Genomic DNA, 15,550 nt, shown 5'->3' with positions numbered 1-15,550 from the left:
CAAATGTTCACACAAGTGTGTAGATGCCAGCAATGAATCCCAAGAGATTTCGGCTCACTACAGTCAGGATTCGGGCAGAAAACAAACATTTTAGTTTTTGAGCAAAAATGGTCCAAATCTGCAAAGTTTTCCATATCCGCGGTCATCAAAAATACTGATTTTGGGCCAACAAATCCAACTTCACGAAACTAAGTCAAATGTTCACACAAGGTGTGTAGATGCCAGCAATGAATCCCCAAGAGATTTCGGCTCACTACAGTCAGGATCGGGCAGAAAACAAACATTTCAGTTTTTGAGCAAAAATGGTCCAAATCTGCAAAGTTTTCCATATCCGCGGTCATCAAAAATACTGATTTTGGGCCAACAAATCCAACTTCACGAAACTAAGTCAAATGTTCACACAAGGTGTGTAGATGCCAGCAATGAATCCCCAAGAGATTTCGGCTCACTACAGTCAGGATTCGGGCAGAAAACAAACATTTCAGTTTTTGAGCAAAAATGGTCCAAATCTGCAAAGTTTTCCATATCCGCGGTCATCAAAAATACTGATTTTGGGCCAACAAATCCAACTTCACGAAACTAAGTCAAATGTTCACACAAGGTGTGTAGATGCCAGCAATGAATCCCCAAGAGATTTCGGCTCACTACAGTCAGGATCCGGGCAGAAAACAAACATTTCAGTTTTTGAGCAAAAATGGTCCAAATCTGCAAAGTTTTCCATATCCGCGGCATCAAAAATACTGATTTTGGGCTAAAAAATCCAACTTCACGAAACTAAGTCAAATGTTCACACAAGGTGTGTAGATGCCAGCAATGAATCCCCAAGAGATTTCGGCTCACTACAGTCAGGATTCGGGCAGAAACAAACATTTCAGTTTTTGAGCAAAAATGGTCCAAATCTGCAAAGTTTTCCATATCCGCGGTCATCAAAATACTGATTTTGGGCCAAAAAATCCACTTCACGAAACTAAGTCAAATGTTCACACAAGGTGTGTAGATGCCAGCAATGAATCCCCAAGAGATTTCGGCTCACTACAGTCAGGATCCGGGCAGAACAAACATTTTAGTTTTTGAGCAAAAATGGTCCAAATCTGCAAAGTTTTCCATATCCGCGGTCATCAAAAATACTGATTTTGGGCCAAAAAATCCAACTTCACGAAACTAAGTCAAATGTTCACACAAGGTGTGTAGATGCCAGCAATGAATCCCCAAGAGATTTCGGCTCACTACAGTCAGGATTCGGGCAGAAAACAACATTTCAGTTTTTGAGCAAAAATGGTCCAAATCTGCAAAGTTTTCCATATCCGCGGTCATCAAAATACTGATTTTGGGCTAAAAAATCCAACTTCACGAAACTAAGTCAATGTTCACACAAGGTGTGTAGATGCCAGCAATGAATCCCCAAGAGATTTCGGCTCACTACAGTCAGGATTCGGGCAGAAAACAAACATTTCAGTTTTTGAGCAAAATGGTCCAAATCTGCAAAGTTTTCCATATCCGCGGTCATCAAAAATACTGATTTTGGGCCAACAAATCCAACTTCACGAAACTAAGTCAAATGTTCACACAAGGTGTGTAGATGCCAGCAATGAATCCCCAAGAGATTTCGGCTCACTACAGTCAGGATTCGGGCAGAAAACAAACATTTTAGTTTTTGAGCAAAAATGGTCCAAATCTGCAAAGTTTTCCATATCCGCGGTCATCAAAAATACTGATTTTGGGCTAAAAATCCAACTTCACGAAACTAAGTCAAATGTTCACACAAGGTGTGTAGATGCCAGCAATGAATCCCCAAGAGATTTCGGCTCACTACAGTCAGGATTCGGGCAGAAAACAAACATTTCAGTTTTTGAGCAAAAATGGTCCAAATCTGCAAAGTTTTCCATATCCGCGGTCATCAAAAATACTGATTTTGGGCTAAAAAATCCAACTTCACGAAACTAAGTCAAATGTTCACACAAGGTGTGTAGATGCCAGCAATGAATCCCCAAGAGATTTCGGCTCACTACAGTCAGGATTCGGGCAGAAAACAAACTTTTAGTTTTTGAGCAAAAATGGTCCAAATCTGCAAAGTTTTCCATATCCGCGGTCATCAAAAATACTGATTTTGGGCCAAAAAATCCAACTTCACGAAACTAAGTCAAATGTTCACACAAGGTGTGTAGATGCCAGCAATGAATCCCCAAGAGATTTCGGCTCACTACAGTCAGGATTCGGGCAGAAAACAAACATTTCAGTTTTTGAGCAAAAATGGTCCAAATCTGCAAAGTTTTCCATATCCGCGGTCATCAAAAATACTGATTTTGGGCTAAAAAATCCAACTTCACGAAACTAAGTCAAATGTTCACACAAGGTGTGTAGATGCCAGCAATGAATCCCCAAGAGATTTCGGCTCACTACAGTCAGGATTCGGGCAGAAAACAAACATTTCAGTTTTTGAGCAAAAATGGTCCAAATCTGCAAAGTTTTCCATATCCGCGGTCATCAAAAATACTGATTTTGGGCCAAAAATCCAACTTCACGAAACTAAGTCAAATGTTCACACAAGGTGTGTAGATGCCAGCAATGAATCCCCAAGAGATTTCGGCTCACTACAGTCAGGATTCGGGCAGAAAACAAACATTTCAGTTTTTGAGCAAAAATGGTCCAAATCTGCAAAGTTTTCCATATCCGCGGTCATCAAAAATACTGATTTTGGCCAACAAATCCAACTTCACGAAACTAAGTCAAATGTTCACACAAGGTGTGTAGATGCCAGCAATGAATCCCCAAGAGATTTCGGCTCACTACAGTCAGGATTCGGGCAGAAACAAACATTTCAGTTTTTGAGCAAAAATGGTCCAAATCTGCAAAGTTTTCCATATCCGCGGTCATCAAAAATACTGATTTTGGGCCAAAAAATCCAACTTCACGAAACTAAGTCAAATGTTCACACAAGGTGTGTAGATGCCAGCAATGAATCCCCAAGAGATTTCGGCTCACTACAGTCAGGATTCGGGCAGAAAACAAACATTTCAGTTTTTTGAGCAAAATGGTCCAAATCTGCAAAGTTTTCCATATCCGCGGTCATCAAAATACTGATTTTGGGCCAAAAAATCCAACTTCACGAAACTAAGTCAAATGTTCACACAAGGTGTGTAGATGCCAGCAATGAATCCCCAAGAGATTTCGGCTCACTACAGTCAGGATTCGGGCAGAAAACAAACATTTTAGTTTTTGAGCAAAATGGTCCAAATCTGCAAAGTTTTCCATATCCGCGGTCATCAAAAATACTGATTTTGGGCTAAAAAATCCAACTTCACGAAACTAAGTCAAATGTTCACACAAGGTGTGTAGATGCCAGCAATGAATCCCCAAGAGATTTCGGCTCACTACAGTCAGGATCGGGCAGAAAACAAACATTTTAGTTTTTGAGAGCAAAAATGGTCCAAATCTGCAAAGTTTTCCATATCCGCGGTCATCAAAAATACTGATTTTGGGCTAAAAATCCAACTTCACGAAACTAAGTCAAATGTTCACACAAGGTGTGTAGATGCCAGCAATGAATCCCAAGAGATTTCGGCTCACTACAGTCAGGATTCGGGCAGAAAACAAACATTTCAGTTTTTGAGCAAAAATGGTCCAAATCTGCAAAGTTTTCCATATCCGCGGTCATCAAAAATACTGATTTTGGGCCAAAAATCCACTTCACGAAACTAAGTCAAATGTTCACACAAGGTGTGTAGATGCCAGCAATGAATCCCCAAGAGATTTCGGCTCACTACAGTACAGTCAGGTCCGGGCAGAAAACAAACATTTCAGTTTTTGAGCAAAAATGGTCCAAATCTGCAAAGTTTTCCATATCCGCGGTCATCAAAAATACTGATTTTGGGCCAAAAAATCCAACTTCACGAAACTAAGTCAAATGTTCACACAAGGTGTGTAGATGCCAGCAATGAATCCCCAAGAGATTTCGGCTCACTACAGTCAGGATCCGGGCAGAAAACAAACATTTCAGTTTTTGAGCAAAAATGGTCCAAATCTGCAAAGTTTTCCATATCCGCGGTCATCAAAATACTGATTTTGGGCTAAAAAATCCACTTCTTCACGAAACTAGTCAAATGTTCACACAAGGTGTGTAGATGCCAGCAATGAATCCCCAAGAGATTTCGGCTCACTACAGTCAGGATTCGGGCAGAAAACAAACATTTCAGTTTTTGAGCAAAATGGTCCAAATCTGCAAAGTTTTCCATATCCGCGGTCATCAAAATACTGATTTTGGGCCAAAAATCCAACTTCACGAAACTAAGTCAAATGTTCACACAAGGTGTGTAGATGCCAGCAATGAATCCCCAAGAGATTTCGGCTCACTACAGTCAGGATTCGGGCAGAAAACAAACATTTTAGTTTTTGAGCAAAAATGGTCCAAATCTGCAAAGTTTTCCATATCCGCGGTCATCAAAAATACTGATTTTGGCCAAAAATCCAACTTCACGAAACTAAGTCAAATGTTCACACAAGGTGTGTAGATGCCAGCAATGAATCCCCAAGAGATTTCGGCTCACTACAGTCAGGATCCGGGCAGAAAACAAACATTTTAGTTTTTGAGCAAAAATGGTCCAAATCTGCAAAGTTTTCCATATCCGCGGTCATCAAAAATACTGATTTTGGGCTAAAAATCCAACTTCACTTCACGAAACTAAGTCAAATGTTCACACAAGGTGTGTAGATGCCAGCAATGAATCCCCAAGAGATTTCGGCTCACTACAGTCAGGATTCGGGCAGAAAACAAACATTTCAGTTTTGAGCAAAAATGGTCCAAATCTGCAAAGTTTTCCATATCCGCGGTCATCAAAATACTGATTTTGGCCAACAAATCCAACTTCACGAAACTAAGTCAAATGTTCACACAAGTGTGTAGATGCCAGCAATGAATCCCCAAGAGATTTCGGCTCACTACAGTCAGGATTCGGGCAGAAAACAAACATTTTAGTTTTTGAGCAAAAATGGTCCAAATCTGCAAAGTTTTCCATATCCGCGGTCATCAAAAATACTGATTTTGGGCTAAAAAATCCAACTTCACGAAACTAAGTCAAATGTTCACACAAGGTGTGTAGATGCCAGCAATGAATCCCCAAGAGATTTCGGCTCACTACAGTCAGGATTCGGGCAGAAAACAAACATTTCAGTTTTTGAGCAAAAATGGTCCAAATCTGCAAAGTTTTCCATATCCGCGGTCATCAAAAATACTGATTTTGGGCCAAAATCCAACTTCACGAAACTAAGTCAAATGTTCACACAAGGTGTGTAGATGCCAGCAATGAATCCCCAAGAGATTTCGGCTCACTACAGTCAGGATCCGGGCAGAAAACAAACATTTTAGTTTTTGAGCAAAAATGGTCCAAATCTGCAAAGTTTTCCATATCCGCGGTCATCAAAAATACTGATTTTGGGCTAAAAAATCCAACTTCACGAAACTAAGTCAAATGTTCACACAAGGTGTGTAGATGCCAGCAATGAATCCCCAAGAGATTTCGGCTCACTACAGTCAGGATTCGGGCAGAAAACAAACATTTTCAGTTTTTGAGCAAAATGGTCCAAATCTGCAAAGTTTTCCATATCCGCGGTCATCAAAAATACTGATTTTGGGCTAAAAAATCCAACTTCACGAAACTAAGTCAAATGTTCACACAAGGTGTGTAGATGCCAGCAATGAATCCCCAAGAGATTTCGGCTCACTACAGTCAGGATTCGGGCAGAAAACAAACATTTCAGTTTTTGAGCAAAAATGGTCCAAATCTGCAAAGTTTTCCATATCCGCGGTCATCAAAATACTGATTTTGGGCCACAAATCCAACTTCACGAAACTAAGTCAAATGTTCACACAAGGTGTGTAGATGCCAGCAATGAATCCCCAAGAGATTTCGGCTCACTACAGTCAGGATCCGGGCAGAAAACAAACATTTAGTTTTTGAGCAAAAATGGTCCAAATCTGCAAAGTTTTCCATATCCCGGTCATCAAAAATACTGATTTTGGGCTAAAAATCCAACTTCACTTCACGAAACTAAGTCAAATGTTCACACAAGGTGTGTAGATGCCAGCAATGAATCCCCAAGAGATTTCGGCTCACTACAGTCAGGATTCGGGCAGAAAACAAACATTTCAGTTTTTGAGCAAAAATGGTCCAAATCTGCAAAGTTTTCCATATCCGCGGTCATCAAAAATACTGATTTTGGGCCAAAAATCCAACTTCACGAAACTAACTAAGTCAAATGTTCACACAAGGTGTGTAGATGCCAGCAATGAATCCCCAAGAGATTTCGGCTCACTACAGTCAGGATCCGGGCAGAAAACAAACATTTCAGTTTTTGAGCAAAAATGGTCCAAATCTGCAAAGTTTTCCATATCCGCGGTCATCAAAATACTGATTTTGGGCCAAAAAATCCAACTTCACGAAACTAAGTCAAATGTTCACACAAGGTGTGTAGATGCCAGCAATGAATCCCCAAGAGATTTCGGCTCACTACAGTCAGGATTCGGCAGAAAACAAACATTTTAGTTTTTGAGCAAAATGGTCCAAATCTGCAAAGTTTTCCATATCCGCGGTCATCAAAAATACTGATTTTGGGCCAACAAATCCAACTTCACGAAACTAAGTCAAATGTTCACACAAGGTGTGTAGATGCCAGCAATGAATCCCCAAGAGATTTCGGCTCACTACAGTCAGGATCTCGGGCAGAAACAAACATTTTAGTTTTTGAGCAAAAATGGTCCAAATCTGCAAAGTTTTCCATATCCGCGGTCATCAAAAATACTGATTTTGGGCTAAAAATCCAACTTCACGAAACTAAGTCAAATGTTCACACAAGGTGTGTAGATGCCAGCAATGAATCCCCAAGAGATTTCGGCTCACTACAGTCAGGATTCGGGCAGAAAACAAACATTTCAGTTTTTGAGCAAAAATGGTCCAAATCTGCAAAGTTTTCCATATCCGCGGTCATCAAAAATACTGATTTTGGGCTAACAAATCCAACTTCACGAAACTAAGTCAAATGTTCACACAAGGTGTGTAGATGCCAGCAATGAATCCCCAAGAGATTTCGGCTCACTACAGTCAGGATTCGGGCAGAAAACAAACATTTTAGTTTTTGAGCAAAAATGGTCCAAATCTGCAAAGTTTTCCATATCCGCGGTCATCAAAATACTGATTTTGGGCCAAAAAATCCAACTTCACGAAACTAAGTCAAATGTTCACACAAGGTGTGTAGATGCCAGCAATGAATCCCCAAGAGATTTCGGCTCACTACAGTCAGGATCCGGCAGAAAACAAACATTTTAGTTTTTGAGCAAAAATGGTCCAAATCTGCAAAGTTTTCCATATCCGCGGTCATCAAAAATACTGATTTTGGCTAAAAATCCAACTTCACGAAACTAAGTCAAATGTTCACACAAGGTGTGTAGATGCCAGCAATGAATCCCCAAGAGATTTCGGCTCACTACAGTCAGGATTCGGGCAGAAAACAAACATTTCAGTTTTTGAGCAAAAATGGTCCAAATCTGCAAAGTTTTCCATATCCGCGGTCATCAAAAATACTGATTTTGGGCCAAAAATCCAACTTCACGAAACTAAGTCAAATGTTCACACAAGGTGTGTAGATGCCAGCAATGAATCCCCAAGAGATTTCGGCTCACTACAGTCAGGATTCCGGGCAGAAAACAAACATTTTAGTTTTTGAGCAAAAATGGTCCAAATCTGCAAAGTTTTCCATATCCGCGGTCATCAAAAATACTGATTTTGGGCTAAAAAATCCAACTTCACGAAACTAAGTCAAATGTTCACACAAGGTGTGTAGATGCCAGCAATGAATCCCCAAGAGATTTCGGCTCACTACAGTCAGGATTCGGGCAGAAAACAAACATTTCAGTTTTTGAGCAAAAATGGTCCAAATCTGCAAAGTTTTCCATATCCGCGGTCATCAAAAATACTGATTTTGGGCCAAAAAATCCAACTTCACGAAACTAAGTCAAATGTTCACACAAGGTGTGTAGATGCCAGCAATGAATCCCCAAGAGATTTCGGCTCACTACAGTCAGGATTCGGGCAGAAAACAAACATTTCAGTTTTTGAGCAAAAATGGTCCAAATCTGCAAAGTTTTCCATATCCGCGGTCATCAAAAATACTGATTTTGGGCCAAAAAATCCAACTTCACGAAACTAAGTCAAATGTTCACACAAGGTGTGTAGATGCCAGCAATGAATCCCCAAGAGATTTCGGCTCACTACAGTCAGGATCCGGGCAGAAAACAAACATTTTAGTTTTTGAGCAAAAATGGTCCAAATCTGCAAAGTTTTCCATATCCGCGGTCATCAAAATACTGATTTTGGGCTAAAAAATCCAACTTCACGAAACTAAGTCAAATGTTCACACAAGGTGTGTAGATGCCAGCAATGAATCCCCAAGAGATTTCGGCTCACTACAGTCAGGATTCGGGCAGAAAACAAACATTTCAGTTTTTGAGCAAAAATGGTCCAAATCTGCAAAGTTTTCCATATCCGCGGTCATCAAAAATACTGATTTTGGGCCAAAAATCCAACTTCACGAAACTAAGTCAAATGTTCACACAAGGTGTGTAGATGCCAGCAATGAATCCCCAAGAGATTTCGGCTCACTACAGTCAGGATCCGGGCAGAAAACAAACATTTTAGTTTTTGAGCAAAAATGGTCCAAATCTGCAAAGTTTTCCATATCCGCGGTCATCAAAAATACTGATTTTGGGCTAAAAAATCCAACTTCACGAAACTAAGTCAAATGTTCACACAAGGTGTGTAGATGCCAGCAATGAATCCCCAAGAGATTTCGGCTCACTACAGTCAGGATTCGGGCAGAAAACAAACATTTCAGTTTTTGAGCAAAAATGGTCCAAATCTGCAAAGTTTTCCATATCCGCGGTCATCAAAAATACTGATTTTGGGCCAACAAATCCAACTTCACGAAACTAAGTCAAATGTTGTTCACAAGGTGTGTAGATGCCAGCAATGAATCCCCAAGAGATTTCGGCTCACTACAGTCAGGATCCGGGCAGAAAACAAACATTTAGTTTTTGAGCAAAATGGTCCAAATCTGCAAAGTTTTCCATATCCGCGGTCATCAAAAATACTGATTTTGGGCTAAAAAATCCAACTTCACGAAACTAAGTCAAATGTTCACACAAGGTGTGTAGATGCCAGCAATGAATCCCCAAGAGATTTCGGCTCACTACAGTCAGGATTCGGGCAGAAAACAAACATTTCAGTTTTTGAGCAAAAATGGTCCAAATCTGCAAAGTTTTCCATATCCGCGGTCATCAAAAATACTGATTTTGGGCCAACAAATCCAACTTCACGAAACTAAGTCAAATGTTCACACAAGGTGTGTAGATGCCAGCAATGAATCCCCAAGAGATTTCGGCTCACTACAGTCAGGATCCGGGCAGAAAACAAACATTTCAGTTTTTGAGCAAAAATGGTCCAAATCTGCAAAGTTTTCCATATCCGCGGTCATCAAAAATACTGATTTTGGGCTAAAAAATCCAACTTCACGAAACTAAGTCAAATGTTCACACAAGGTGTGTAGATGCCAGCAATGAATCCCCAAGAGATTTCGGCTCACTACAGTCAGGATTCCGGCAGAAAACAAACATTTTAGTTTTTGAGCAAAAATGGTCCAAATCTGCAAAGTTTTCCATATCCGCGGTCATCAAAAATACTGATTTTGGGCTAAAAATCCAACTTCACGAAACTAAGTCAAATGTTCACACAAGGTGTGTAGATGCCAGCAATGAATCCCCAAGAGATTTCGGCTCACTACAGTCAGGATTCGGGCAGAAAACAAACATTTCAGTTTTTGAGCAAAAATGGTCCAAATCTGCAAAGTTTTCCATATCCGCGGTCATCAAAAATACTGATTTGGGCCAACAAATCCAACTTCACGAAACTAAGTCAAATGTTCACACAAGGTGTGTAGATGCCAGCAATGAATCCCCAAGAGATTTCGGCTCACTACAGTCAGGATCCGGGCAGAAAACAAACATTTTAGTTTTTGAGCAAAAATGGTCCAAATCTGCAAAGTTTTCCATATCCGCGGTCATCAAAAATACTGATTTTGGGAATAAAAAAAAAGGTCAAAAAAGAAAATAGAGAAAAAAAAATCAAAAGAAGAAAAGCAAGGAGAATCCCAAAAAAAATCCCCAAGAGAAAAAATACAGTCAGGAAAAAATTCACAAAAAAAAAATTTTTCATTTTTGAGCAAAATGTGCAAAAATCAAAAAAAAGTTTCAAAAAATCCATATCGCAAAAATACTGATTTTGGGCTAAAAAATCCAACTTCACGAAACTAAGTCAAATGTTCACACAAGGTGTGTAGATGCCAGCAATGAATCCCCAAGAGATTTCGGCTCACTACAGTCAGGATTCGGGCAGAAAACAAACATTTCAGTTTTTGAGCAAAAATGGTCCAAATCTGCAAAGTTTTCCATATCCGCGGTCATCAAAAATACTGATTTTGGGCCAAAAAAATCAACTCTCACGAAACTAAGTCAAATGTTCACACAAGGTGTGTAGATGCCAGCAATGAATCCCCAAGAGATTTCGGCTCACTACAGTCAGGATTCGGGCAGAAAAAACATTTCAGTTTTTGAGCAAAAATGGTCCAAATCTGCAAAGTTTTCCATATCCGCGGTCATCAAAAATACTGATTTTGGGCTAAAAAATCCAACTTCACGAAACTAAGTCAAATGTTCACACAAGGTGTGTAGATGCCAGCAATGAATCCCCAAGAGATTTCGGCTCACTACAGTCAGGATTCGGGCAGAAAACAAACATTTCAGTTTTTGAGCAAAAATGGTCCAAATCTGCAAAGTTTTCCATATCCGCGGTCATCAAAATACTGATTTTGGGCCAACAAATCCAACTTCACGAAACTAAGTCAAATGTTCACACAAGGTGTGTAGATGCCAGCAATGAATCCCCAAGAGATTTCGGCTCACTACAGTCAGGATCCGGGCAGAAAACAAACATTTTAGTTTTTGAGCAAAAATGGTCCAAATCTGCAAAGTTTTCCATATCCGCGGTCATCAAAAATACTGATTTTGGGCTAAAAAATCCAACTTCACGAAACTAAGTCAAATGTTCACACAAGGTGTGTAGATGCCAGCAATGAATCCCCAAGAGATTTCGGCTCACTACAGTCAGGATTCGGGCAGAAAACAAACATTTCAGTTTTTGAGCAAAATGGTCCAAATCTGCAAAGTTTTCCATATCCGCGGTCATCAAAATACTGATTTTGGGCCAACAATCCAACTTCACGAAACTAAGTCAAATGTTCACACAAGGTGTGTAGATGCCAGCAATGAATCCCCAAGAGATTTCGGCTCACTACAGTCAGGATCCGGGCAGAAAACAAACATTTTAGTTTTTGAGCAAAATGGTCCAAATCTGCAAAGTTTTCCATATCCGCGGTCATCAAAAATACTGATTTTGGGCCAACAAATCCAACTTCACGAAACTAAGTCAAATGTTCACACAAGGTGTGTAGATGCCAGCAATGAATCCCCAAGAGATTTCGGCTCACTACAGTCAGGATCCGGGCAGAAAACAAACATTTTAGTTTTTGAGCAAAAATGGTCCAAATCTGCAAAGTTTTCCATATCCGCGGTCATCAAAAATACTGATTTTGGGCTAAAAAATCCAACTTCACGAAACTAAGTCAAATGTTCACACAAGGTGTGTAGATGCCAGCAATGAATCCCCAAGAGATTTCGGCTCACTACAGTCAGGATTCGGGCAGAAAACAAACATTTCAGTTTTTGAGCAAAAATGGTCCAAATCTGCAAAGTTTTCCATATCCGCGGTCTCATCAAAAATACTGATTTTGGGCTAAAAATCCAACTTCACGAAACTAAGTCAAATGTTCACACAAGGTGTGTAGATGCCAGCAATGAATCCCCAAGAGATTTCGGCTCACTACAGTCAGGATTCGGGCAGAAAACAAACATTTCAGTTTTTGAGCAAAAATGGTCCAAATCTGCAAAGTTTTCCATATCCGCGGTCATCAAAAATACTGATTTTGGCCAACAAATCCAACTTCACGAAACTAAGTCAAATGTTCACACAAGGTGTGTAGATGCCAGCAATGAATCCCCAAGAGATTTCGGCTCACTACAGTCAGGATCCGGGCAGAAAACAAACATTTTAGTTTTTGAGCAAAAATGGTCCAAATCTGCAAAGTTTTCCATATCCGCGGTCATCAAAAATACTGATTTTGGGCTAAAAATCCAACTTCACGAAACTAAGTCAAATGTTCACACAAGGTGTGTAGATGCCAGCAATGAATCCCCAAGAGATTTCGGCTCACTACAGTCAGGATTCGGGCAGAAAACAAACATTTCAGTTTTTGAGCAAAAATGGTCCAAATCTGCAAAGTTTTCCATATCCGCGGTCATCAAAAATACTGATTTTGGCCAACAAATCCAACTTCACGAACTATAAGTCAAATGTTCACACAAGGTGTGTAGATGCCAGCAATGAATCCCCAAGAGATTTCGGCTCACTACAGTCAGGATCCGGGCAGAAAACAAACATTTTAGTTTTTGAGCAAAAATGGTCCAAATCTGCAAAGTTTTCCATATCCGCGGTCATCAAAATACTGATTTTGGGCCAACAAAATCCAACTTCACGAAACTAAGTCAAATGTTCACACAAGGTGTGTAGATGCCAGCAATGAATCCCCAAGAGATTTCGGCTCACTACAGTCAGGATTCGGGCAGAAAACAAACATTTCAGTTTTTGAGCAAAAATGGTCCAAATCTGCAAAGTTTTCCATATCCGCGGTCATCAAAATACTGATTTTGGGCCAACAAATCCAACTTCACGAAACTAAGTCAAATGTTCACACAAGGTGTGTAGATGCCAGCAATGAATCCCCAAGAGATTTCGGCTCACTACTACAGTCAGGATTCGGGCAGAAAACAAACATTTCAGTTTTTGAGCAAAAATGGTCCAAATCTGCAAAGTTTTCCATATCCGCGGTCATCAAAAATACTGATTTTGGGCTAAAAAATCCAACTTCACGAAACTAAGTCAAATGTTCACACAAGGTGTGTAGATGCCAGCAATGAATCCCCAAGAGATTTCGGCTCACTACAGTCAGGATCCGGGCAGAAACAAACATTTCAGTTTTTGAGCAAAAATGGTCCAAATCTGCAAAGTTTTCCATATCCGCGGTCATCAAAAATACTGATTTTGGGCTAAAAATCCAACTTCACGAAACTAAGTCAAATGTTCACACAAGGTGTGTAGATGCCAGCAATGAATCCCCAAGAGATTTCGGCTCACTACAGTCAGGATTCGGGCAGAAAACAAACATTTCAGTTTTTGAGCAAAAATGGTCCAAATCTGCAAAGTTTTCCATATCCGCGGTCATCAAAAATACTGATTTTGGGCAAAAATCCAACTTCACGAAACTAAGTCAAATGTTCACACAAGGTGTGTAGATGCCAGCAATGAATCCCCAAGAGATTTCGGCTCACTACAGTCAGGATCCGGGCAGAAAACAAACATTTTAGTTTTTGAGCAAAAATGGTCCAAATCTGCAAAGTTTTCCATATCCGCGGTCATCAAAAATACTGATTTTGGGCTAAAAAATCCAACTTCACGAAACTAAGTCAAATGTTCACACAAGGTGTGTAGATGCCAGCAATGAATCCCCAAGAGATTTCGGCTCACTACAGTCAGGATTCGGGCAGAAAACAAACATTTCAGTTTTTGAGCAAAAATGGTCCAAATCTGCAAAGTTTTCCATATCCGCGGTCATCAAAAATACTGATTTTGGGCAACAAATCCAACTTCACGAAACTAAGTCAAATGTTCACACAAGGTGTGTAGATGCCAGCAATGAATCCCCAAGAGATTTCGGCTCACTACAGTCAGGATCCGGGCAGAAAACAAACATTTTAGTTTTTGAGCAAAAATGGTCCAAATCTGCAAAGTTTTCCATATCCGCGGTCATCAAAAATACTGATTTTGGGCCAAAAATCCAACTTCACGAAACTAAGTCAAATGTTCACACAAGGTGTGTAGATGCCAGCAATGAATCCCCAAGAGATTTCGGCTCACTACAGTCAGTCAGGATCCGGGCAGAAAACAAACATTTCAGTTTTTTGAGCAAAAATGGTCCAAATCTGCAAAGTTTTCCATATCCGCGGTCATCAAAAATACTGATTTTGGGCTAAAAAATCCAACTTCACGAAACTAAGTCAAATGTTCACACAAGGTGTGTAGATGCCAGCAATGAATCCCCAAGAGATTTCGGCTCACTACAGTCAGGATTCGGGCAGAAAACAAACATTTTAGTTTTTGAGCAAAAATGGTCCAAATCTGCAAAGTTTTCCATATCCGCGGTCATCAAAAATACTGATTTTGGGCTAAAAAATCCAACTTCACGAAACTAAGTCAAATGTTCACACAAGGTGTGTAGATGCCAGCAATGAATCCCCAAGAGATTTCGGCTCACTACAGTCAGGATCCGGGCAGAAAACAAACATTTTAGTTTTTGAGCAAAAATGGTCCAAATCTGCAAAGTTTTCCATATCCGCGGTCATCAAAATACTGATTTTGGGCTAAAAAATCCAACTTCACGAAACTAAGTCAAATGTTCACACAAGGTGTGTAGATGCCAGCAATGAATCCCCAAGAGATTTCGGCTCACTACAGTCAGGATCCGGGCAGAAAACAAACATTTTAGTTTTTGAGCAAAAATGGTCCAAATCTGCAAAGTTTTCCATATCCGCGGTCATCAAAAATACTGATTTTGGGCCAAAAATCCAACTTCACGAAACTAAGTCAAATGTTCACACAAGGTGTGTAGATGCCAGCAATGAATCCCCAAGAGATTTCGGCTCACTACAGTCAGGATTCGGGCAGAAAACAAACATTTCAGTTTTTGAGCAAAAATGGTCCAAATCTGCAAAGTTTTCCATATCCGCGGTCATCAAAAATACTGATTTTGGGCTAAAAAATCCAACTTCACGAAACTAAGTCAAATGTTCACACAAGGTGTGTAGATGCCAGCAATGAATCCCCAAGAGATTTCGGCTCACTACAGTCAGGATTCGGGCAGAAAACAAACATTTCAGTTTTTGAGCAAAATGGTCCAAATCTGCAAAGTTTTCCATATCCGCGGTCATCAAAAATACTGATTTTGGGCTAAAAAATCCAACTTCACGAAACTAAGTCAAATGTTCACACAAGGTGTGTAGATGCCAGCAATGAATCCCCAAGAGATTTCGGCTCACTACAGTCAGGATTCGGGCAGAAAACAAACATTTCAGTTTTTTGAGCAAAAATGGTCCAAATCTGCAAAGTTTTCCATATCCGCGGTCATCAAAAATACTGATTTTGGCCAACAAATCCAACTTCACGAAACTAAGTCAAATGTTCACACAAGGTGTGTAGATGCCAGCAATGAATCCCCAAGAGATTTCGGCTCACTACAGTCAGGATTCGGGCAGAAAACAAACATTTCAGTTTTTGAG

At 40.1% G+C, this 15,550-nt stretch overlaps 1 protein-coding gene across 1 annotated transcript in view; it reads right to left on the bottom strand.

Moving 5' to 3' along the window:
• Positions 1-15,550, bottom strand: part of LOC119735233 (lysosomal acid lipase/cholesteryl ester hydrolase-like) — a 153,329-nt gene that overhangs the window by 60,264 nt on the left and 77,515 nt on the right. The gene's annotated exons all lie outside the window — the stretch shown is intronic.

Source organism: Patiria miniata, unplaced genomic scaffold (assembly GCF_015706575.1).
Source record: "Patiria miniata isolate m_02_andy unplaced genomic scaffold, ASM1570657v1 HiC_scaffold_29, whole genome shotgun sequence".
NCBI lineage: Eukaryota > Metazoa > Echinodermata > Asteroidea > Valvatida > Asterinidae > Patiria > Patiria miniata.
This window is presented reverse-complemented; position numbering and strand designations above follow the sequence as displayed.